Here is a 26,484-nt window from a genome sequence, read left to right as displayed (position 1 = left end):
TACTATCCTTGTAGAGACAGGAAGGTCACCATGGCCTGACTATGTTCAGGTAACAAAGATGAGTTTGGGAAAGAAGACAAAGAGAAGTACAAACCACTATGCTCAATGCTGCTGATAGGGCACGCAAGATGAAGACTAATAATTGGTAACACAGACTTACTGGTGATCTTGCAAACATTGGTTTCAATGAAGTGCGGACAGCAACAGCCATGTTGGAATGGGTTTATAAGCCAACAGTTGAAGAGGCTTTATACTTTTATAAATACTTATAAAACAAGAGAAAAAGCGGAGCTGGAAAACTGATTCCTGAAGTCAGCCTTTGAATTGTCACCAACTACAAAAGACTTCAGTCTACTGTGTATAAGGCATACAGTATCTGGATAAAGCTCAGTTGAGCTGTTTGGGGAAATACAGAGATTTTCATGAAGAAAGCTATAAACCCAGTGATCAGTTTTCAGAACTGAGCCAATTCAGAGAACCAGAGTTCAGTAATTGGAAGGGAAGCTTAAGTTCCATTGAGAAAGGATGCTGAGAATTCACCACAAGAACATCCAAGATGTATTCATATGATGCTTAGTCAAACACTTGTAGCTGTTTCCCAGATAACAGTACCCAGAGGAAAGGACACAACATACATACTATCTGAAAGTTTTAGGTATGGGTCCTGAACTAACACTATTATCTGGGTACCTAAAAAGACACTCTGGTCCATGGGATGGAGAGTGAGTTTTTGAAGGTCAGATGCTACCTAGAGCTTTGGCTCATGACCATCCCAAGGTGGACCTAATGAGTGTCCTTATCACCTCTCTCTGAATGTGTAATTGGAATGGATAGATTCAGCAGCTGGCAGAACTCTCACATTGTTTCCTGACCTGTATACTTAGGGGCATTATTGAGAGGAGAAACAAGTGGAAGCCTCTGAAACTCATCACTCCTGGCAAGACCAAGATGAAAAAATAATAACTGCATTCTTCAAGACATAGAATCAGGCTGGGCACAGTGGCTCACGCCTGTAATCCCAGCACTTTGGGAGGCCGAGACGGGTGGATCATGAGGTCAAGAGATCGAGACCATCCTGGTCAACATGGTGAAACCCCGTCTCTACTAAAAATGCAAAAAAATTACCTGGGCATGGTGATGCATGCCTGTAGTCCCAGCTACTCAGGAGGCTGAGGCAGGAGAATTGCCTGAACCCAGGAGGCGGAGGTTGCAGTGAGCCAAGATCGCACCATTGCACTCCAGCCTGGGTAACAAGAGCGAAACTCTGTCTCAAAAAAAAAAAAAAAAAAGAAAGAAAAGAAAAAAGAAATAGAATCAATCACTGACACCACAACAAACTTGAAAGTTATGGGGGTCGGGGGTGGCAGTCCTATTCATATCCCTATTGAGCTAACCCATCTGGTCTCTGCAAATACCAGATAAATTATACCACGAATTGCAGATTACCATAAACTTAAATTGCACTTGCAAATACTCTCCAGGGTACAGCATATTCACTGAGCAGAGCATAGCTTGTGGTAAATATAGTAAGAACAATACCACTGCTTCACTGTTTTGTGTCAGGGCTATGTCACATCTACTTTTAGTTTAGTTGACATTTTGCAAAACATCATTCAATATATTAATAATATTATATTAAGTAGAACCCATAAGCAAAAAGTAGGAAGTTCCTTAAATGTAGTAAAATACTGTAACATTGAACAGAAATAAAATACCAGAAGAAAAGATAAACCTCAGCTGATTCAGGAACCTAAAACACAGATGATGTTTTTAGGGGTGCAGTGTCCTGGTCCACATGTCAAGACATCCTTTTTAAAGTAAATAGCTTCCAGTTTCATCTATGTACCTACAAAGGACACGAACTCATCATTTTTTATGGCTGCAGAGTATTCCATGGTATATATGTGCCACATTTTCCCTGTCTAGTCCATCATTCTCAGCAAACTGATACAAGAACAGAAAATCAAACACCACATGTCCTCACTCATAGGTGGGTGTTGAACAATGAGAACACATGGACACAGGGAGGGGAGCATCACACACTGGGGACTGTTGGGGGGAAATAGGGGAGGAACAGCAGAGGGTGGGGAGTTGGGGAGTTGGGGAGAGATAGCATGGGGAGAAATGCCAGATATAGGTGATGGGGAGGAAGGCAGCAAATCACACTGCCATGTGTGTACCTATGCAACAGTCTTGCATTTTCTTCACATGTACCCCAAAACCTAAAATGCAATAAAAAAATAAAATAAATAAAGTAAATAGCATATTGCCCTATATAGTAAATAGCATATTGCCCTATATATACTTCCTATCACTAAAGAAAAGGCACAGTGTTTTGGGGGTTTATTTGGATTTGGGAGACAACATATGCCACATTTGAGGACATTGCTCTGACTTACTAACAGTTTCCCTGAGGGCTGCTGGTCTCAGGTGGAACCCAGAACAAAAGAGGGCTCTACAACAGTTACAGGCTCTGCCCCAAGCTGCTCTGCCCATTGTGCCAGATGATCCAGCAGAATTCAAAGCTGCTAGAGGCATGCACAGTGGGCATTATAGGACTCTGTGCGTATCTCTGTCAAGTCCATAGGAGAGAGGAGAGCAAAATCCTAGAGAATTAATGTAAGACCATTCCCTCTTCAGCAGAGGAGTGCCCTCTGTCTCTAAAACAAAACAGCAGGTGCAGAACATTAATGCAAGCATAGAGTCCCTCTAAGTACAAGCCCTTCTAAGCATAAGACCTTGTGCAACTGCTCATGTCATACGCTTATACTCATATGCCAGCCATAACTGGAGGGCATGAGCACATCTGAATGGCATAAGGAGTGAACCGTCTACCATTCCCCTGGCCAACACTTTGCCTGACCCAGATCATCCTTCCATTTTGGACTTGAACAGATCACCACACAGTGGGCACAAGGTCTGAATTTCATAACCACAACACAGGGACAGAATGATGGAAGGCAGAATAGCAGAGATGGTAGTTCTGCCTTAGGAAATCCCTTGCCCAGGGGAAATGGAAGGCAGATGACAGCTGAACAGATACATTCTCCCTACTCTTTCTCTTCTATAGACAAATGCTGGCTGTAGTTCCCCCTTGCAGCCCTTATGGAAAAGTATTGAGAGCCAAGTGCATGTATCTGATGACCACCACCCTGTCTCTCTCAACTCATTGTGAAGTGGATACCAGCAGTGTCATACCATAATCACCACACATTGTTTTACATTTGCTCTTGCCTCAATTTCCACAGGTCCCCACCATTGCTGCCCTGAACTTACCTTTCAAGTAAATGTCATTACTTTAATATCAGACATTGTCTCTAGTTCTAGACCCCTGAGGCTAAGATATTTATTCAGTTCTATAATTATAGTTCATTCACTTTTCTGTAAGTTTACAATATGGCAATTAAAATATTTATTTAGGAAGGATACTAAATAAAACTATATACAAAAAACATTGTAGTAAGATGTTTGGTAATTAATTGAATTTTCTAAAATTAAATGTCATTTCTGTTTATACAATAACCAGCTAGAAAATATCATAATACAAATATATCATTCAAAATAAAAATACATACAAATATACAAAAATCTTTACTATGCCTTTTAGAAAGTACTGTAATAGGTGCCATCTGATTTTCATGTTCTACTTTGTCTCCACATCACACATCTGATATAGTTTCATCAAGTCTATATTATAGTGATATTTCCCCTAGAATTGTGGAATAGCCACACTTTTGCTCTAAGAAATGCTTTTTCTTGGATAAGCATGTAATCTTAACCTGAAAGCAGAACAGGAAAATTCATGCCACTATAGATTTTGTGATGACTTTCATTTTCATTGGTTCACCATCACAATGTAGTTAATTTATTCATGTATTCACCAGTTTATTGTTCATCAAAATATCATTTTTGAACACTTATTCTATGTGCCGTCTTTTATGTCTGGGGAGTCAACAGTAAGCAAGTTCTGTATGACCTCTGGTTTTATTGGACCAGGAAAGATGTGTGATAAGCAAATAACTAAATCACATGTAGAGATGATTTATCTCAGGCTTTAGATAACATTGTAAAAATTTTATAACACCAAGAATTAATATAGTCATGTAGAATCTATTTGTTGAACACGGTTATACATTTTCTTACTATAATACAAGTTACTATCACTAAATATGTCAACATACTTTCTCTCATTTCATCGCTACAAGATTACAATAAAATATATATTTAAGACATTTTATATCATCAATACATAGATTTGATAGATGACATTTTAACATTTGCAGAAAGTTTCCTTTCATTATATTCGATAGTTTCTATACCATATTTACACTGATTTTTTTTTTTTAACATGGGAAGATTTGAGTTCTTTCACATAACATTTAATAAGCATTTTAAATGTGGAAGATAAAGGAGATAATTGGCAAGTCAGAGGCTCTGAAGTGGGTTAGGAATAAAACTGAAATATTCGACATCAGATCCTACTTAAAAAAAGTTTTTCTTTAATTCAAAAACTGAAAGAAATTACATATTTAACTGCCTGTTGAGATGACAGCACTGAAGAAGTCATAATTACATTGCTTTCTTCATTCTTATTATATAAATTTTTTTCTCAACTGTTCACATACTTGCATCTAATCTAACATTCCTCAGTACCATTTATATTAGACATATACAAAATGTATTCTAAATATATTTGTCACCCTTGAATTTTATGGTGTGAATCGTTTTCTAACAATAATTCTGTTTACCTTAAACTAAACTAAATTATAATTCATGATGGAAAAAAAACAACCCCAAAGATAAAACCTCATTATTGATTTAGAATTAAATGTCCTTATTATCCAAAAATTAGATGTTCAAATAATGATAGTCAAGCACACTGTGGTACATATATGTGGTACAAATCACAGTGGAAAGGAGCAATGATTTCTTGACATAAGCTGTCAGTTCTTAAAAATTATAAAGAGAGATCATAAATTTTTCAAATAAAACATTATCACAGGAAATGTATATGTGAAATACACATAATTTCATAATTCTGAGAAACTTATTATCATATTTTGTATAACTTGGCAGTTTGGAAAAAATTGATTAATATTAAAGGTGAAGAAAAATAAGATTGGCTAAATTGGCAATCTTGAGCAAATAAAATGTGCTGAGGCTAGTAGCAAGCCAGATGCTGAAATGGTTGGTTACCGTCCAGACATTATAAACAGTAATTCTTAATTCTAAACTATATGAAGCTGGATTCAACACAGTTGAATACCGTTGTAACAATACTATCCAGAGCAAACCAACTCTGGAGATGACACACCAGTGAGAATTTGATCAGCTGAGGAGACCTTTTGTCTCTTTGCCCAGCCAATAAAATTTACCAGTGCTATGAACCCAGTGGCAAAATTTCCAATAACAAATAGGACCACTACAAGAATTGAAACAACAGCATGTAGAAAAGTTATCATATCTGAACAGAAAAAAAGAAAAAAATACAGGCCTAATATCACAGATAGTAATTTCTTCAATGGCTTGACCTTAAAATTTGTTTATACTTGATTTCTTTATGTATCATAACATTCTTTTTACTTTTAAATACTGTGACTAATGTCAAATAAAAATGCCAGCTTATGCTAATGGATGAATTTAATACTGTCTTTATGGAAAACATTCTTATTTTCAAAACAGCTCAAATTAACTTATTCATTCCATGTCTGTTCTTGTAATAGGATGGAGTTATTTGTACTAAAGTTGAAGTGAAACCTGAATATTTATTTGCCAGCATGCAAATAAAGACATATTCTCTTTCATTGTTTTGCAATGTTTTGCTTGTCTAACCTATACACAATTTGTGTTCAGCAACTCTAGTTGTTAGGGAAATTTTACCACTCAGTAAGTAGTTCATACAGTAAATGTCTAAATTGTTAAAGAGAGCTTTGAATCATCACCAATAATGGACTGACTTTTACACTAGATTTAAGTACATAAAATCCAAACATTTTTATCAAAATTATCCAAAGTTTTTTTGAGAAACACAGAAAGGCCAATATACCTTAAAATCTGGTTGCTGCTAACCAATACTTTTTATGAATTTATTGTTACCAAGCTCATACACACACACACACACACACACACACACACACACACACACTTAACACCCCTCTTGGATAGAAGGAATTATTTTCTTAAATTTCCAAAATGGAAAATGAGTTTCCAGGAGGTCATTCTGGCAAAATTAGTCTTATTTTCCCACTCAGCATTTTCAGCCCATACTAAAATATGTATCAAACATGTATCTCCCATGCTTCAGCCCTTAGTAAAGTCACTCTCAAGTCTATCTGATGTTCAAGTATATATTACTTCATTAAAGTATTTATCAATTTTATAAAAGTTCCCATGTATCACACCTTTTGATATTTCATCTTGCAATATCCTCCCACCACAGGCAAGGTAACTACGTTGCCCCTGGATTCTCAGTTCACTCACATAACTTATTTGATGAACAGAATATTGGTAGAATTTACACAGGGATTTGAGATGGTTTCTACATTGCTCTGTTCCAATTATCAGGAGAACATTGCCTGGCTACTACACTGTTCCCAGAAGGAGAAAAGAAACAAATGGAGTCAGACTGTCCCTGCCTGATCCAGCCTAAATTGGTGAAACTTTAGCTCCAAGATGCAGAACTTGGCCCATCTCAAACCACCAGAGTCATACACCAAATTCATCTTAGAAAAACTGAATCCAAAGACATGGAGATATCAATATCTAATGTAGTTTTAAAAATGGTAAACACAACAAAGTATCATAAACACTTATGTAACCGTCATGCAGGGCAAGACATGGAACATTGCAAAGAGCATAGGTCCACCTCTATGCTACTTTTCAAGCCCCTAACATTTCTTCACATCTCCTGAGGTAAGCAATACACATAATTTATGATGATCATTTACTTGATTGTCTTTATACCTTACCATCTAGATATGCAACTCTAAACTCCATAACATAGTTTTACCTACTTATTATCGTATGTAAATGTAGTCCTGTATGTTCTTATTTATGGCTTCTTGGACTCAACTTTATGTTTCTGAAATTTTTTTTAACACATATTTTATTGCATTTTAGGTTTTGGGGTACATGTGAAAAACATGCAAGATTGTTGCATAGGTACATACATGGCAATGTGGTTTGCTGCCTTCCTCCCCATCACCTATATCTGGCATTTCTCCCCATGTTATCCCTCCCCAACTCCCCACCCCCCACCGTCCCTCTCCTAGTTCCCCCTGACAGACCCCAGTGTGTGATGCTCCCCTCCCTGTTTCCATGTGTTCTCATTGTTCAACACCCGCCTATGAGTGATAATACGCAGTGTTTTATTTTCTGTCCTTGTGTCAGTTTGCTGAGAATGATGGTTTCCAGATTCATCCATGTCCCTACAAAGGACACGAACTCATCGTTTTTTATGGCTGCATAGTATTCCATGGTGTATATGTGCCACATTTTCCCTGTCCAGTCTATCATCCATGGGCATTTGACTTGGTTTCCAAGTCTTTGCTATTGTAAACAGTGCTGCAATGAACATTCATGTGCATGTGTCCTTATAATAGAACAATTTATAATCCTTTGGATATATACCCAGTAATGGGATTGCTGAGTCAAATGGAATTTCTATTTGTAGGTCCTTGAGGAATCGCCACACTGTCTTCCACAATGGTTGAACTAATTTACACTCCCACCAACAGTGTAAAAGTGTTCCCATTTCTCCGCATCCTCTCCAGCATCTGTTGTCTCCAGATTTTTTAATGATTGCCATTCTAACTGCCGTGAGATGGTATCTCAATGTAGTTTTGATTTGCATTTCTCTAATGATCAGTGATGATGAGCATTTTTTCATACGTTTGTTGGACTCATATATGTCTTCTTTTGTAAAGTGTCTGTTCATATCCTTCACCCACTTTTGAATGGGCTTGTTTGTTTTTTTCTTATAAATCTGTTTTAGTTCTTTGTAGATTCTGGATATTAGCCCTTTGTCAGATGGGTAGATTACAAAAATTCTGTTGGTTGCTGATTTACTCTAATGATTGTTTGTTTTGCTGTGCAGAAGCTCTGGAGTTTAATTAGATCCAATTTGTCTATTTTGATTTTTGTTGCCAATGCTTCTGGTGTTTGAGTCATGAAGTCCTTGCCTATGCCTATGTCCTGAATAGTTTTGCCTAGGTTTTCTTCTAGGGTTTTTATGGTGTTAGGTCTTATGTTTAAATCTTCAATCCATCTGGAATTAATTTTAGTGTAAGGTGTCAGGAAGGGGTCCAGTTTCTGCTTTCAGCACATGGCTAGCCAGTTTTCCCAACACCATTTGTTAAACAGGGAATCCTTTTCCCATTGCTTATTTTTGTCAGGAACTTCAGGCCAATATCCATGATGAATATAGATGCAAAAATCTTCAGTAAAATACTGGCAAACCAATTGCAACAGCACATCAAAAAGCTTACTCATCACGATCAAGTAGGTTTCATCCTGGGGATGCAAGGCTGGTTCAACATATGCAAGTCTATAAACGTCATTCACCACATAAACAGAACTAAAGACAAAAACCACATGATTATCTCAATAGATGCATAGAAGGCCTTTGACAAAATTCAACAGCTCTTTATGCTAAAAACTCTCAATAAATTAGGTATTGAAGGAACACATCTCAAAACAATAAAAGCTATTTATGACAAACCTACAGCCAATATCATACTGAATGGGCAAAAACTGGAAGCATTCCCTTTGAAATCCAGCACTAGACAAGGATGCCCTCTCTTACCACTCATATTCAATATAGTATTGTAAGTTCTAGCCAGAGCAATCAGGCAAGAAAAAGAAATAAAGGGTACTCAATTAGGAAAGGAAGAAGTCAAATTGTCTCTATTTGCAGACGACATGATTGTATATTTAGAAGACCCCATCGTCTCAGCCCAAAATCTCCTGAAACTGATAAGAACTTCAGTAAAGTCTCAGGATACAAAATCAATGTGCAAAAATTACAATCATTTCTATACACCAATAACAGACTTAAAGAAAGCCAAATCAAGAATAAACTTCCATTCACAATTGCTACAAAGAAAATAAAATACCTAGAAATACAACTAACAAAGGATGTAAAGGACCTTTTCAAGGAGAACTACGAAGCACTGCTCAATGAAACAAGAGAGGACACAGATGGAGAAACATTCCCTGCTCATGGTTAAGAAGAATCAGTATCATGAAAACGGCCATAGTGCCCTAAGTAATTTATAGATTCAATGCTATCCCCGTCAAGCTACCAATGACCTTCTTCACAGATCTGGAAAAAACCACCTTAAACTTCATATGGAACCAAAAGAGAGCCCTCATAGCCAAGTCAATTCTAAGTAAAAAGAACCAAGCTGGAGACATTATGCTACCTGACTTGAAATTATACTACAAGGCTACAGTAATCAAAACAGCATAGTACTGGTACCAAAACAGAGATATAGACCAATGGAACAGAACAGAGGCCTCGGAGGCAATGCCACACATCTACAACCATCTGATCTTTGGCAATTGCCATTCTAACTGGTGTGAGATGGTATCTCATTGTAATTTTGATTTGCATTTCTCTGATGACCAGTGATGATGAGCTGTTTTTCATATGTTTGTTAGCTGCTTAAATGTCTCCTTTTGAGAAGTGTCTGTTCATATTCTTCACCCACTTTTTGATGGGGTTGTTTGTGTCTTTTAAATTTGTTTAAGTTGTTTGCAGATTCTTGCTATTAGCCTTTGTAGATCTTTGTAGATTTTGATATTAGCAATCTACCCAGCTGACAAAGGGTAGATTGCAAAAATTTTCTTCCATTTAGTGAACCTACTGGCAGAAACTCTACAATCAGGGGCTTATATTCAGACATTTTTTTAAAAAAGAATGTCAAACCAAGAATTTCACATCCAGCCAAACTAAATTTCATAAGTGAAGTAGAAATAGGATCTTTTTCAGACAAACAAATGCTAAGGGATTTCACTACCACCAGACCTGCCTCACAAGAGGTCCTGAAGAGATTACTAATCATAGAAAGGAAAGATTATTATTGCCCACAACAAAATCACACTTAAGTACATAGGCTAGTGTACTATAAAGTAACCACAGAAACCAGTCTGCATGATAATCAGCTAACAACATGATAAAAGGATCAAATCCCCACATAGTAATACTAACCTTGAATATTAACAGGCTAAATGCCCCAATTAAAAGGCACAGAGTGGCAAGTTGAATAAAGAAGCAAGACCTAATGGTATGCTGTCTTCAAGAGACACACTCACATGCAATGATACCAATAAGCTCTAATTTAAAAGATGGAGAAAAATCTACCAAGCAAATGGAAAATAGAAGCAGGGTTGCTATTCTAACTTCTTTGTGTGTGTGTATGTTTTGGTTGTTTGTTTTGAGTCAGGGTCTCACTCTGTTGCCCAGGCCATAGTGCAGTGGTGTGATCTCAGCTTTCTGCAACCTCCACCCCATTGTCTCAAGAAATCCTTGCAACTCAACCTTGCAAGTAGCTGGGACCACAGGTGTACAACACCATGACTGGCTAATTTTTGTATTTTTTTCTTGATAGAAAGGACATGAACAATTTTCAGGTGAAGACATACACACAGCCAACCAACATATAAAAAAAATGCTCAATATGACTAATCATTAAAGAAATGCAATTCAAAACCACAATGAGATACCATCTTATATCAGCCAGAATAGCTATTACTAAAAACTCAAAGAAAACAACAGATTCTGGCAATGTGTGCTGAAAGGGAATGCTTTTATACTGGTGGTGGAGATGTAAATTAGTCCAGCAATTGTGGAAATTGGTATGGCAATTTTCCAAGAAACTTAAAACAGAATTACCATTCAACCCAGCAATCCAATTATTGGATATATATCCAAAGAAATGTTAATTGTTCTATGATAAAGATACATGCATGCAAATGTTCACGACAGAACTATTGACAATAGCAAAGACCTGGAATAAACCTAAAAGCCCATAAATAAGAGACTGGATAAAGAAAATATGGTATATATACAACATGGAATACTATGCAATCATTAAAAAACAAGATGATGCAGCAACATGGGTGGAGCTGAAGGCCATTATTCTAAGCCAACAAACACAGAAACAGAAAACCAAATACCACATATTCTCAATTATAAGTGGGTGCTAAACGTTGAGTACATATGGACACAAAGAAGCGAACACATGACATCAGGGTCTATGTGAACAGAGGGAAGAAGGATAGTGAGGATCAAAGAGATATCCATATCCATCAAGTACTCTGCTTATCGCCCAAGAGGCAAAATAATCTGTACACCAATCACCTGTGACATGCAATTTACTTATGTAACAAACCTGCACATGTACCCCTGAACCTAAAATCAAAGCTACAAAAGAAAAACCCTGCAAAGTGAAATGAGATTTCTCTTTAAATAAGGTAGTATTGGAAGCTCAATGATTCAGTGATATTGGAGGAGTGACAATGTTTAGTGTTGATATCTGAGAAAGAGCAATCCAAGAAGAAGGGACACAATTATGAAGTCCCTGAGCCAATGCTTGTCATATTCCAGAAATGACACAAAGGCCAGTGTGGCTAGCATGAGATAAGCCAGGTGTTTCAGGACAGACAGGCAGACAAAATGAGATTCTTCAAATGATTATAAGATTTTGTAAGGATTTGGCCTTTACTCTGAATTAGATGAAAGCCACTGAAAAATCTGGAGCAGAAGAATGGCATGATCAAATTTGCGTCTTCACAGGCTCTGGTTGCTACCCTGAGAAGACATCAGAATAAAAGGATGGGCAGAACTAGAAAGAATAATTAGAAGCTGATAGCAAATATCCTTTCAAAATATGCAGAAGTTTATATGAGTAGGGCAGAGTGATGACGGGGATTCGATTCTGCATGTTTTTGAAGATAGAGTCAACAAAATTTGCTGATGCCTTAGAGATGAGTTCTGAAAGAGAGAAAATGTTGACTCCATTTTTTTAGTCTAAGCATCTGAAAGTCTGAAGTGGTTATTAACAGAAGAGGGAAAGACTATAGAAGAAACAGATTTGAAAACTGGAGGGAAGATCAGTATTTTGATTTGGACATTTTAGTTCAAGTTCTTGTTACACAACCAAATAAAGATGTCAAATAGTCTATTAGAGAATGGATTCTGAAGACCAGGGTTGAGATCTGAGCTGAAGGATTACATGTTGGCATCATCAAAACATAGAAAGTAAGTAAGACCATGACTAGATGAACTTACCTAAGAAATGGGAGTAAAAAGAGAAGGAAAAAGACATAAATTTAAACTCTTATTTCCTACCATTCACAAAAATTAAATCATAAGTAAATGATCATAGAGTAAAACTTAAGAAATGAGATATTGACAGATACTAAGACATTGTACAAAATGCAAGAAATAAAAAATGGGTTAGTAAATCATAATTCTATCTATGAATTACTTCACTGGTATCATTATGTAATTATATATAGATTATTATATACTTAAAATCTCCTGCCTATCAATCTATCAATATCTACATTGATATTTTAAATAAAACTAAATTGGATACAGAGTCACCATAACTCTGAATAGGTAGAAATTCAAGTAAAAACATTATTGTTGCTCCCACCTTCTCCCTAGATTTTTGGTCAGATTATTTTTAAATGTAACTTTGACATTTGAAGAAAAAGGAGTTTGCATAATTTGTCATATGTAAATAGATGTACATAAATACATAATATATATGATTATGTAAATGAATAACCTTATTCCTCTCTGTTGAACCGTTTGGCTACATTATCAGTAAGGGGAGTGCATGAAATCACCAACAAAACAAGCATGATTGATTAAAGATTGTAGAATTCAGACCTTGGACAGTGTGATATTTTCAGTTTAAAGACAAGGGGAAGAACTAGTAAAGGAGACTGAGAGGTGGTGCCCAGTGAACAAGGATAAAATCAGAAGAGGGCAGAATCTTGAAATGCAAATAAATTACGTTCGATACTGCTAATAGAGCATGCAACATGAAGACTAACCATTGGCAAGGCAACACACCTCACTGGTGATCTTACAAATGTCAGATTTAATGGAGGGTGACAGCAACATCCTCACTGGAATGGGTTGAATGGCCAATAGCTGAAGAGGTTGCGTACTTTGCTAAATAATTATTAACCAAGAGGAAAATAGAGTTGAAAAAGTTGAGTCCTGAGGTCAGCCTCTGATGTGAAAAATCAAAGACTCTCAGCCAGTTCTCAGAACTGAGCCAATTAGAGAAGCAGAGATAAATGACTGAAAGAAATCTTAAGTCCTCCTGATAATGAACAATGGAGGTGGTGTTACATTTTGTATTCCTATTCAGTTAACCTTTCTGCCCTCTTCCAAAACCAGATGGATTATAGAATGAATGCACATTAGCATAAACTTAAATTGCACTTGCAGATGCTCTCTAGAATGTGGTATCTTTACTGAGCAGAACTTGGTTTCTGGCACTTTGTATGTGGCTTTTGATTTGGTGAATGCTTTTTAATCTAGGCCCATTGTGAGAGAAAATCAAAACAATTTGGTGTGGTAAGAACAAAAGAACTGCTTCACTGTTTTATGTCAGGGCTATTTCACTTCTGTTTTCAGTTTAATTGGCATTTTGCAAAACATCATCCTAATTGACTATATTAATAGTATTACTTTAATTGGTACCCATAAGCAGGAAGTGATAAATTCCTTAAACATAGTAAAATAGTATAACATTTAACAGAAGTAAAATACCAGAAGAAGAGAGATATAAACTTCAGCAGATTCAGGGACTTGTAATACATGGTGCTTTTAGAGGTCCAATGCTCCTGGTCCTTATGTCAAAACATCCTTTTTAAGGTAAATGGCATGTTGTCTGGTATATAATTCCTCTCACCAAAGGCACAGTGTTTCGGGGCCTATTGGGATTTTGGAGTCAACATATTCCACATTTCAGGATATTGCTCTGATTCACTATTGGAGTTTCCAAAGGCTACTGGTCTCAAGTGGAACCCAGAACAAAAAAGAGTTCTATAGAAGATATAGGCTCTGGCCCAAGCTGTTCTGCCCATTGTGCCAGATAATCCAGCAGAACTCAAACCTGCTAGAGGCATACATAGTGGGCATTATAGGACTCTGTGCAAGTCTGTGACAAATCCATAGGAGAGGGGAGAGCAAAACCCTAGGGAATTAATGCAAAACCATTTCCTCTTCAGCAGAGGAGTGTCCTCTGTCTAAAAAACAAAACAGCAGGTTCAGAAGATTAATCCAATCATAAAGCCCTTCTAAGCATGAATGCCTCTAAGCACAAGATGCTGTGCAACTGTGGAAGTTATATGCCCATAAAGCCAGGCATGTTTGGAATACATGAGCAATGCAGAGTGGTACAAGGAGTAGAGAGTATTGGACACAAACATGTGCTTCCTCAGATTCACTGGGCTGTCTCCTACTCTCTTGGCCAGCACCTTGCCTGATCCAGATCATCCTTCCTATTGGGAGGATGATCCCACACTGTGGGATGACGTCTGACTTTCATAACAGCCACCAAGGGACTGGATGATGGAAGGCAGAACAGTAGAGTTGGTAGTTCTGCCTCAGGTAAACCCTGGCCAATGGGAAATCGACAACAGAAGACAGCTGAGCAGATACATTGTCCCTCCTCTCTCGTGTCCATGGACTCGTGCTGGCTATGGTTTCCCCTCGTAGCCATTCTGGAAGAGCAGTGGGAGCCAAGTGTACATGTCTGATGACCACCATGCTATCACTCTCACCTTATTGTGAAATGGCCACAACGCAGTCACACACACACAGCACATTGTTTCAATACATCACAACACATTGTTTCACATCTGCTCTTGCCTCAATTTCCATGTGTCCCCACCATTGCTGCCCTGGTCTTACTTTCCAAATAAATGTCATCACTTTAATATCAGACATTGTGTTCCAGACCCCCAAAGCTATTTATTCAGTGGCATAATTATTATTCATTCATTTTTCTGTGAATTTATAATATGGCAATTAAAATGTTCATTTAGAAAGGATATTAAAATATTATGTAAAAATCACATTTTAGTAAGGTCATTGATAACTAAATCAAGTTTTAAAAATGAATAGCTATTTTCATTACATAATAACCAGCTAGAAATATCACAATACAAACATATCATTCACAATTGAAAAAATATATGCAAATATCCAAAAATCTTTTATGTGCTTTTTTAAAGGTTTTGTAATAGGTGCCATCTGATTTAGAGGTTCCACCTTGTCTCCATCCATGTCTTTCATCTGATGTAGTTGAATTGAGGCTATATTATAGTAATATTTCCCTTACAATTATGGAATAGCCACACTTACTCTGAGAAAGAATCCTGTAATCTCAACCCACGCTTTTACTCTTAGATAATCCTGTAATCTCAACAAAAAAACAGAATAGGAAAATTCATGCAACTGTAGATTTTGTGATGTTTCATTTTCATTGGTTCACCACCCCAATATATATAATTTATTCATGTATTTACTAATTTATTTGTTCATCAAAATACTTTTGGATACCTATCTTTTGTGCAATCTTTTAAGTCCTAGGTGTCAACAGTAAGGAAGATCTCTATGATCTCTGCTTTTACAGTGCTTACAGTATACTGGGAAAGATGTATGATAAGTGAATAACTAAATCAGATGATTTATCTAAAGGTTTCAATAACACTGTTAAAATTTCATAGCCCCAAGAATTAACACAGTCTGTTGAATTTACTTGTTTAATGCTGTTATACATTTTCTTCCTATAATGGAACTTGCTGTCACTAAATATGTCAACACTCTTTATCTCACTGCATTATTTGCAACTAGATTATAATAAAACAAATATTTAAGTAATTTCCTATCATCAATACATAGATTTCATAGATGTCATTTTAACATTTGCAGAAAGTTTAATTCAATGATTTTAATAATTTCTATACTATTTTTACATTGATTGTTTTTAAGTAATAAAGATTTGAGTTCATTTATGTGATGTTTACAAAGAATTTTAAATGTGGAAGTTGTTGAAGATAATTGGCAATTCAGGGACTCTGAGGTGGTTTAGAAATAAAACTAAAATATTTGACATCAGATCTCAACTTCAAAAAAGGTTTTCTTCACCTTAAAAATTGGAAGAAATGACCTTTCTAACTGTATATGGAGACTTATGACAGCACTTGAGGTCATCAATGTGTTTCTGTCCCAATCACAGAAATGACTTTTTTCTCAATTGTTCACATATTTGTATAAAATCTAATATTCCTCAGTACTGTTTCTAATAGACATATACAAAATTTATTCCAAATATATTTTTCATCCTTGAATTTTATTTTAAGCATAGTTTTCTAACAATAATTACTTGCTTTAAACTAAACATAAAATTAGAATTCATGATGAAATAGAAACTACTCCAAAGATAAAACCTCATTATTGATTTAGAATAGAATTCTCATATCACCCCAAAAACTAGATGTTCACATAATGATGTTTAAGCACACTATGGTACACATGTATGATACAAGTAACAATGGAAAAGAGCAACATTTTGTGAACTAAGCTGTAAGTTCTTAACAATCATAAATGGAGATCATAAATTTTTCAAATAAGACATGATGATATGAAACGTATATGTGAAATACACATGGCTTCATGATTTTGAAAAATTTCTTACCATATTTTCTATAATTTGGCAGTTTGTAAAAAAATGATTAAGATTATGTTATTGTCACTGTCTCTTAAGTGTTTCATATACACATACACATGCATAGATAGATACTTTTTTAGACTAACTTTAGGTAAAAGACTTTTCTAGGTCTACTTTTGGAAATTACTGAAAGACATACACTACAAAAAAGCCAGCAGAAAGTATAAAATGTTCCAGACACCATCCGTTTGTTTTGTCTTGGAGACACACGATGTCCCACTTGTTAATCCAGAAATTTAAGAGTTTTGGTCTTTTACTCAGCACCTGCTCTGACACAAAATCAAAAGGAAGGTCTGTTTTAGCTTCTTGCTTCCCCAAATTAGGATGAATGAATGAAATGAAGGATATATAATTGCAGTAATTTGGCAGAGCATGAGGACAGGTTCATTCTGCAGCATCCTTCTAAGATACCAAATTGACGTGGTTAGGGAAAGAACATAAATAACAACAAGAGGAAGGAGATCACAGTTTGCAAAGCTTTTATGTGGACCTTGATGTTGAGATCTGTAGATCCTTTGCCATAGAGCTGCATCTTCTTGAGATGTTTACTCAGAGAACAGATTAACAGGAGAAAAGATGACAGGGATAGAGTAAAGGATTTTAAGTTTCTAAGTGTGCTTACAGTCATATCAGACAGATGCATTGTGTCACTCAATTTGATCTTCCAACTCACATTTCCTTCATATTCTTTTGTCCACATACTCTCATCCATGTTTACCATGACAAGATGACAAACCAAAAATAACAAAGCCCTGAATAGTATCACTGGAATGACACTCTTAAGTCTCCTCTTTAGGTGAAGAAAAATAAAGTTGGAGAATTGGTAATTTTGAGCAAATAAAATATGCTGAGGCTAGTAGCAAGCCATATGCTGAAATGGTTGGTTACTGCCCAGGCATTATTATTAGTAATTCTTGCTTCTAAACTATACAAATCTGGATTAAACACAGTTGCATACCAATGTAGTAGTATTACCCAGAGCAAACCAACTCTGGAGACCGCCAGAGCAGTGAGAATTTGGTCAGCAAAGGAGATCTTTTGTCTCTTGACCCACTCAATGGAATTTACCAATGCTATGAAGCCATTAGCAAAATTTCCAAGAACAAATGTAACCACTACTAGAATGGAAAAAATGATGGGTAGAAAAGTTATCATGTCCTAACAGACAAAAAGATAGAAAAAATGAAAGCCTAACAACACTGGCTGTGATTCCTTTAACACCCTGACCTTAAATTTTATATGCACCTGATTTCTGAATCTGCAGTAACATTCTGTTACTTTCAAATACTGTGACCAGTGTCAACAAGAAAGTACCAGTTAATGCTAATTGATGAGTTCAAAAAATGTATTTATGGAAGACATTCTAATGTTCAAACAGCTCAACTTAACTCATTCATTCAATGACTATTCTTGTTAGAGACTGGAAATATTCAACTGAAGTTGAAGCTAAGCCTGAATTTCATTTGCCAGCATGCAAATAAAGACATATTCTCTTTCAATGTTTGGCAATGTTTTCCTCGTTTCACATCTCCATAATTTGTGTTCAGCAACTTTAGCTATTGGTTATGGAAATTTTACCACATAGTTCATAAAGTAAATGTCTAAATTCTTAAAGGGAGATTAGTCATAACAAGGATCATAACCATGACCAATTTTATGCTAGATTTAAATAGACAAAATCCAAAATTTTTAATCCAAATCGTCCAAAGTTTTCTTGAGAACCACAAGAAGGTCAATACACCATAAAATCTTATTCCTGCTAACCAGTACTTTTGTATGACATTATTGTTAACAAGCTCATAAAACATACACAGACAGAGAGACAGACAGACAGACAGACAGACAGACACACACACACACACACACACACACATACACACACCCCTCCAGAAATAAAGGAATTTTCAGAATAATTTACAAAATGGAAATTGAGTTTTCAGGAGATCATCCTAGTAAAATTAGTCCTTTTATCCCACTCAGGGTTTTTAACCCATAAAAATATATCAAACATATCTCTCATGCTTAGACCTTTGATAAAGTTACTCTCGTCTATTTAATGTCTAAATATTTGTAATTATATTAAAATATTCATCACTTTTAGAAATATTTCTGAGTATCACATTCTTTGACATATAATCTTGCAATATTTTATCACCACAGACAGGGTGACTACCTTGCTCCTGGACTCAGTGCACTCACATAACTTGCTTTGATTAACAGAAAACTGGTAAACTTCACATGGAGATGTGAGATGGCATCCACACTGGAGTTTCCTTTTCTTTTCTGTTTATTATGAGAGCATCACCTGGCTACTACACTGTTCCCAGAAGGAGAATGAGAAAATAATGGAGTCAGTTTGCCTCTGCCTGATCCAGCCTAAATTGGCCAAAGTCTAACTAGTTCCAAGATGCAGAAGTTGGCCCTTCTCAAATTACCAGAGCCATCCACCAAACCCAGCTTAGGAAAGCTGAATCAAAAGATATGTGACATATCAATATGTAATGTAGTTCTGTAGAGGTTTCTCTGGCAGAGAAACCTAATTGATATAGGTACTCTGCTAAACCAAGAGTGTGGTTTATTTGTTTGCTTGACATGACACAGAAATGATAAAAATTTTCTACTTTTCCCCACAGTTGGGTTATAGAACACAATAAAAGCTTGGTCTAGGCATTATCCTGCAAGTTGGAAGAAACTGGAAATTAATTTAATGTGAGTAGCTTTTGTTTTGTTTTTCTTTGTTTTGTTTTTGGGATAGCAGCTTGATAGGTCCTCACCACAAGCTCTCCTTACAGGGAAATTCAGTGAACAGCACTGAATCTCAAAATGCCATTCCAATAAATAAAATATAGTACTCAACTACAGCTACACCATTCTATTCCATGAATTAATTTTTATTTTTCTTATAATGGAGAAATGTGGCTCCGTGCCTTCAAACTGCATCATTACCAAGTGAGATATCAAAGATGTGAGGGCTAACTTACATTTGTTTAGTCCTAAAATCCTTTCTTTGGAAATAAGAGATTGATCATGAAATGGTTTATTTATCTTTCTGATTAAGGAACTATATTTACATTAAAAACTAAATCTTTTTTATACTGTTCCTTGGATTAATTTAAGGTCATCCATAAATAATTACTTTCTTAAGCAATATATTTTAAACTAAACTACACTTAATTTCTAAATCTAAATGTATTCACCTTGACTTGAACTTTACTGTTTACTAATGTAACTTACCCATAATGATATTCTTTTTAAAATTACATAGGCATTACCCAATTTATGAATGTAAATATTTCAAAAAGTAAATGAATTAATGGGATAAATGTAAATAGAGGTGATGGTGATGGTGACGATGACGATGATGGTGATAGCTACAATGTAGAATGCTATCTGATAAATGTGACTTCAGTCCATTTTTCTAAGTGTTGGAATTCAAGGTGATGAGAGAACACTATTATTCTTTCTTATAGCTTTATGATTCTCATATTATTCTCAGGATCAGGGCTTAGATTGGAAGAATACCTTAGATGCAGGATATTGCCCTGACCTCTTCATGTACGGGAACTGCAGTACACTGACACTGGAACCAGCTGGCTGCTTCGGTGCTGGCAGGGGTGAAATCCACTTGCTGGGACCTGCTGTGTCCCACCTCTCATGGGAGGGAGCACACAGGTGAACAGGTGCAGGAGCACTTTTGGGTGCCAGCAAGAACTAATTCCGTGCAGGCCCCGCCGCAGCATCTGGGGGGTGCCCGTGCCCCTGAAGCCCCAGAGGGGTAAGGTGTTAACTGTGCTCTTTTAGCTCTGCTATCTGCAGAGGGCTTAAGTGTTAACAGCTCAGTGGGCCCTTTGCCTTTTTGCTTAAGGGGTCTGACTCTTGCTAACAAGGGCATAGGGTCAGTATAACAACTTTTTCTATCTGCACTCCTGGCTCCTGAGCTCTTGTCCAGCTTCCAAGAAAAAATGAGGTTGCACAACCCAATTGGAATATGGTAAATGCGGGAGATTTTATTGTTGATGGAAGTGACTCTCAGCAGGAAAGGGAGCTAGAAAGGGAATGTGAATCTCTCCCTGAAGTCTGGCTGGGTCTTCTCGAAAGTCACACCGTCAACCTGTCCCTCCGAAGTCAACCCACTTCTCTCCAACATCCAACCGTAGTCTCCAACATCCAGCTGCTTCTCCTCTCGACTTCAGCCACTTCTCTCTGCCGGCTGAGCCTGGGTTTTTATGGGCATAAGATGAGGGGCCGGGCAGGCCAAAAAGGCAACATTAGTGGGAAAACAGGGATAGGAGTACTCACTTTGGGCCGCAGTCTCAGCCTATTTAGCTTGAGACTGGGACTTTAGCTGAGGACCTGCACTTTTCTGCCTAGAATTTCTCAGCCTTCTGTTTAAAGCACCTTCACATAGTATTTCACCAAAGATAACTAAACCAACATAAATTTTCAATAATTTACTTGCTCTTTTTTTATTTTACTAAATTCTAAAATTCATGGCAAACATGATTTCCAACAAATAGCACTTGCTCTTTTTGGTTTTTTTTTTTTTTTTTTTTTTACATTTTCACATTTCATATGAACACATACAAATACTCTGTGCAATTATAGAGAACATAAACTTTATCATGAGTATCAATAGAATAATCAGTAAGCCAAATTCTTTTAAATGGTTATTTACATTCTCAGCTGCTGTGATGAAATCTGAATTATTTTATTATAGCAATCAATGTAGCATCATATATGCAAAAACATACCCAAAGATTACCCTAAATAAGTTTTACACCTTAACACATTTCTTTATCTGCTTTTTCTCTGAGAGCCAAAAAATTTATATCAACAAAATATTTTTCCAACACACATGTGCACATATTATGATTTTCGAATGGAAACAATATGAGTGAAATTATTTTATTTAAGGATAAATTTAGTAATAATTGTCCCATATATTTAATATCCACAGTACTATAATTTATCAAAAAATCAGTAATTTGTCACTTTGTGCATTGTAAATAATTAAATTGGAAATAAGAATGAAAGATGTCCAGCAACATATCAATATTGAAAATTTGATGTTTCAAATTAAGATTAAGAATTTGAATTTATACATTTTGCTTATTTTTTTTAAAGAAAAGTTTAAATTTTTAACTTGCATTTATAACTACCATAATAGTCTATTTGACTTTATTCACTAAAAACTCTAATAATTGTATCTATGAGAATACGTAGTTTCGGTATCATTTTATACTCATTATTTTACTTTGTTTTTCTGCCTTTGAAATATTTTTATTATTGTGGAATATAGCACACAGATGAAAGCAAAAAAACCTAAACACACAGTAAGAGAAGAAATTATAACATTATCCCTGTGTTTACCACATCTTGGTCATAAAATAGAATTTTATAGCCATCCAGACACTTCCCATATATGCCTTCTTGTAGATCTTATTCTCCTCTTGTTTTCCCCCTCCCTACTATCCCTAGTGTTATGATAGTCATTCATGTTTCATTTTAGAGTTTTGTCACCAATGTAATGAATTACAATGTATTAAAGATATATTTTTGAAAATATTTCATAAATGGAATTAAAATGAATGTTTTTTCACTATTGATAATTCCTCTTACATCTGTATTATCTAATTAGCTCAAATTTCTTAATTTTCTTTGTTATATACATTATTTGTAAACATATCTCTCTAGTTGGTTCATTTTGATTGCTTTATAGTATTCTATTACACAGATATGCCATAATTTATTTATCTATTTTAAATAGATTGATGGGCATTTAAGAAACTTCTCAACTTTAGCTATGAAAACACAGTGATATGCATGTGTGTGTGTATGTTTTTGGTAAGAGTACCTGTACTGGGTCTTAATCAAGATGTGATCCTTCATCTTCATCAGATAATGCCATACTAAGCCAAGGAAATATATTAATTTATACTCTTGGGAGCAGTGTTTGAAAATTCTCATTGCTTCATGTCCATTTCAAAATTAGTAATATCAGAATAATTTTCACACTTTTATATTTATATAAAATATTATTAAACTTAACATTTTATAATTCTTTTTTATTCAAATTTAGAATGTAAATTTAGTTCAAAAATTACATATTACTTTATTATTCTATGATTATGATTTATATACATTTCTTGAGAATGAATTCTGTATTTCACAACTTATTCATATTCTATTGTTACATTTTCTAATGATTTTTCTTGAAGTTTCAAATTCTCATTTGATATCAGCAAGTAAAATTACACCAGAGATATTTCCTTCAATCAAACATTGTGTCAAGTGATTTTGAGAAAATATGATTAGTTATTAGCATATTGCAAGGCAAATTTGCATTGTTTAACAACCCCTGGAAGGATTCAAACGAAGTGTTGAAATATAAAAAATGTTTATACATTTAATATATGTATCATGGGAAAACACAAATTCTACCATTACTAATATGAAAAAAAAAAGAGTGATTGGTAGTAAACTTCCCATTTCTGAACAAATACACTTGCCTTTAAAGAAAGACAGGTCTAATATCACCAGTCATGATTCTCCTTAAGGTCCTAACCTTAAACTCTATGTGCACATGAGTTCTGAATGTGCACTAACATTCTTGATGCTTTTAAATTTAATTGTGTGGCCAATGTCAAACAGTAAAGCACCAGGGCATGCTTAAAGATGAGTGCAATGCAGTCTTTATGAAAACATATTTTTCTCAGAACAGCTCAAATTAACTACTATTCCTACACTGCCTGTTCTATTTTCCATTTGAATAAAATTTTTCTTAATGATTTTGAAGTAAAAGCTGATTTCTCATTTGCAAGCATGCAAATGAAGATATATTCTCTTTCATTGTTTTGCATTTTTTTCCCTCTTTATAATTTGTATTCAGCAACATCAGTTATTAGGAAAATTTTAAAACCCACTACATAGATTATATATTGGATATCTACATTTTTGTAAGGCATTTGGTCACAACTAGTATCATGACTAAAGTGAATTTATTTTTCTCAGTACCAGATTTATGTAAACAGAATCCAACTTTTTCTATTAAATGCATTCAAGGTTTTCTTGGGAACCCCAGGAAGGCCAGTAGGCTTTAATATCTGGTTGCTGCTAAAACTTCTACATAACTTTATTGTAAACTAGCCAATTAACACATACAACACCCCCTCCCCCCATCAACACACACACACTCCACATAGATGGTAGAAATTATTGTCCTATAATTTTCAAAATGAAAAAAGAATTTTAGGGAGGACATGCAGGTTGAAAAGGCCTTATTTTCCCATTCATGCTTTTTAGGCCATTTTCAATATTTATCAAACTAATGTCTCATGCTTAGGTCTATGAGTAAGTTATTCTGTTGAGTCTATTAAGTATTTAAATATTATTTAATTAAAAATATTCAGCAATTTTGTAAAGATTCTTTGAGCACTTAAAAAACACGTTTTTCATTGCAGAAACTAGACTTCTCTATATATGACATTTCAATATTTTTCTTTTTAATTTATTTTTGATTACATAATGACTTAAAATTAATACATGTTAAAATAAGGCTCCAATCTTGGATTGTATTTCTTTTCAATTTTGATAATATAATTGTTTCTAAGAAAGGATCAGCTGGGCACAGTGGCTCATACCTGTAATTGCAGCACTTTGGGAGGCCGAGGCGGGAGGATCACCTGAGGTCGGGAGCTCGAGACCAACCTGACCAACATGGAGAAACCACGTCTCTACTAAAAATACAAAAATTAGTTGGGCATGGTGGTGCATGCCTGTAATCCCAGTTACTCAAGAGGCTGAGTCAGGAGAATCACTTGAACCCAGGAGGTGGAGGTTGTGGTGAGACAAGATCATGTCATTGCACTCCAGCCTGGGCAATATGAGCAAAACTCCATCACGAAAAAAAAAAAAAGAAAAGAAAAGAAAAAGAAAAAAATGAAAGAAAGGATCTTTAAGTCTGATGGCCAGGACAGAAACCCAGATACTCTGTTTTATATAGCTACAAACTTAGACTGTATTTTACAACTACTATCGGCCTTAGGATAGCCATCTATAAAATACACACAATAACAATACCCTCCTTGAGTAGGCTTTATGAGGAGTTGTTATACTATTTGTATAATTGCTTTCAATTTCACCTATCTGGTACAGGCAGAAACCAAGGGTTGCTAGTTCTTCACTCGATCCTGTATTACTTGATATGTAGGAGTTACCTGTAAAAGCTTCCACTTTTGAATAGATGTAGCAGGTTTAAGAAGGCAAAATACTCTTTTGCAACAAATAGGATAAGATAAATAAAAGGCCAAAATTATATTTTCAATTCATCAGAGAGCTGTGCAAGCAAGGAGTACCAGCTAAACTGAAATCCAGCACAAGGAGGGCCTTTATAGGTGAAGAGTCAACTTATGTATTTAATGCAATCCCTATCAAATCCCACCAAGCTTTTTTTGCAGACAATAAAAAACTCCTAAAATGTATCTGGAAATGCCGAGTGACAAGAGCACCTAGAGAAATAATTTAAAAAATGACAAAGTAGGGGGATTACAATTTCTCATTTTGAAGTTTGCTAAAAGCTGGACTAATCATTAAGACATTGTGGTATTTTCAATATAGTAGACAACAGGAATAATGAAACAATTGAGAGTTCAGAAATTAGTAATGACATTATCAGCTAATTTCAAAAAGATATCATTGCAATTAAATAAGAATTAATCATTTTTATCAATAAATGATGCTAGATAAAATGAATATCTTCATGCATAAAGATGAATTTAGGCTGCTGCCAATGTCCACATAGAGGCTGGAAACCTTGGACCCACCTGCACCCCAACCCAGGCAATGAGTGTGCACTCTGCCATACTATTCATACTCCTAGTATGTGTGAACGAGGATGGCTCATAATGCCACTGCTCAACAAAGTGCTTAGGCTGGCACCCCTTCAGCATATTGTAACAAGCAATCCAGAAATATAACAGCCATTTTATCATAGCAGATTCTCAACCTTGAGGGAAAAAAGGACAAAGCCAGGGACCCAATACTAGCCTCCCAGAGTTACAGCATTCAGCCCAGCAGTGCTGAACCAATCCATGGCACCCCCCCTAAATCTACCATAAACAAAGCTAGTAAATGAAATCCACCTTATTCCAAAATCAAACCCCCAAGGATATCAAAGAAGATAAAAGGAAAAAAAGAACCCATTGAAAGTACAGCAACTTTAAAAATTGAAGGAACATCTGCCCACATAGATGAGAAAAAATTAGCACAAGAATTCTAGCAACTCAAAAAGCCAGAGTGTCTTCTTACCTTCAAATGACCACACTAGTTTGCAGCAACAGTTCTTGACCAGGCTGAATAGGCAGGAATGACGGAAATGAAATTCAGAACATGGATAGGAATAAAGATCAATGAGATTCAGGAGAAAGTCAAAACTCAATCCAAAGTTTCTATTGAATGCAATAAAATGATGTAGAAGACGAAAGACAACATGGTCACTTTAAAAAAGAAAAAATTGTTCTGATATAACTGGACAACTGATATCAAGAATTTCAGAATACAATGGAAAGTATTCACAGCATTACTAAGCAAGCTGGGGAAAGAATCAAAGAAGGAATCAAACTGATCTGATAGAGCAAATAACTCACAAGAAGACCATCCGCAAGGTATGTAGTCATCAGGTTCTCCAAGCTCAAAATAAAAGAAAAAAATACCAAAGGCAACT

General features: G+C 35.5%; 1 pseudogene; it reads right to left on the bottom strand.

Annotated features, from left to right (window-relative positions):
• Window positions 1–17,020: 17,020 nt before the first annotated feature.
• Window positions 17,021–17,918, bottom strand: LOC135275309 (taste receptor type 2 member 46-like; annotated as a pseudogene).
• Between the last annotated feature and the right edge of the window lie 8,566 nt (window positions 17,919–26,484).

Source organism: Aotus nancymaae, unplaced genomic scaffold (genome assembly GCF_030222135.1).
Source record: "Aotus nancymaae isolate 86718 unplaced genomic scaffold, 86718_ANA_hifiasm-v0.15.2.pri h1tg000016l, whole genome shotgun sequence".
In the NCBI taxonomy this organism is placed as follows: domain Eukaryota; kingdom Metazoa; phylum Chordata; class Mammalia; order Primates; family Aotidae; genus Aotus; species Aotus nancymaae.
The sequence above is the reverse complement of the archived record's forward strand: the minus strand, read 5'-3'. Positions and strand labels throughout refer to the sequence as shown.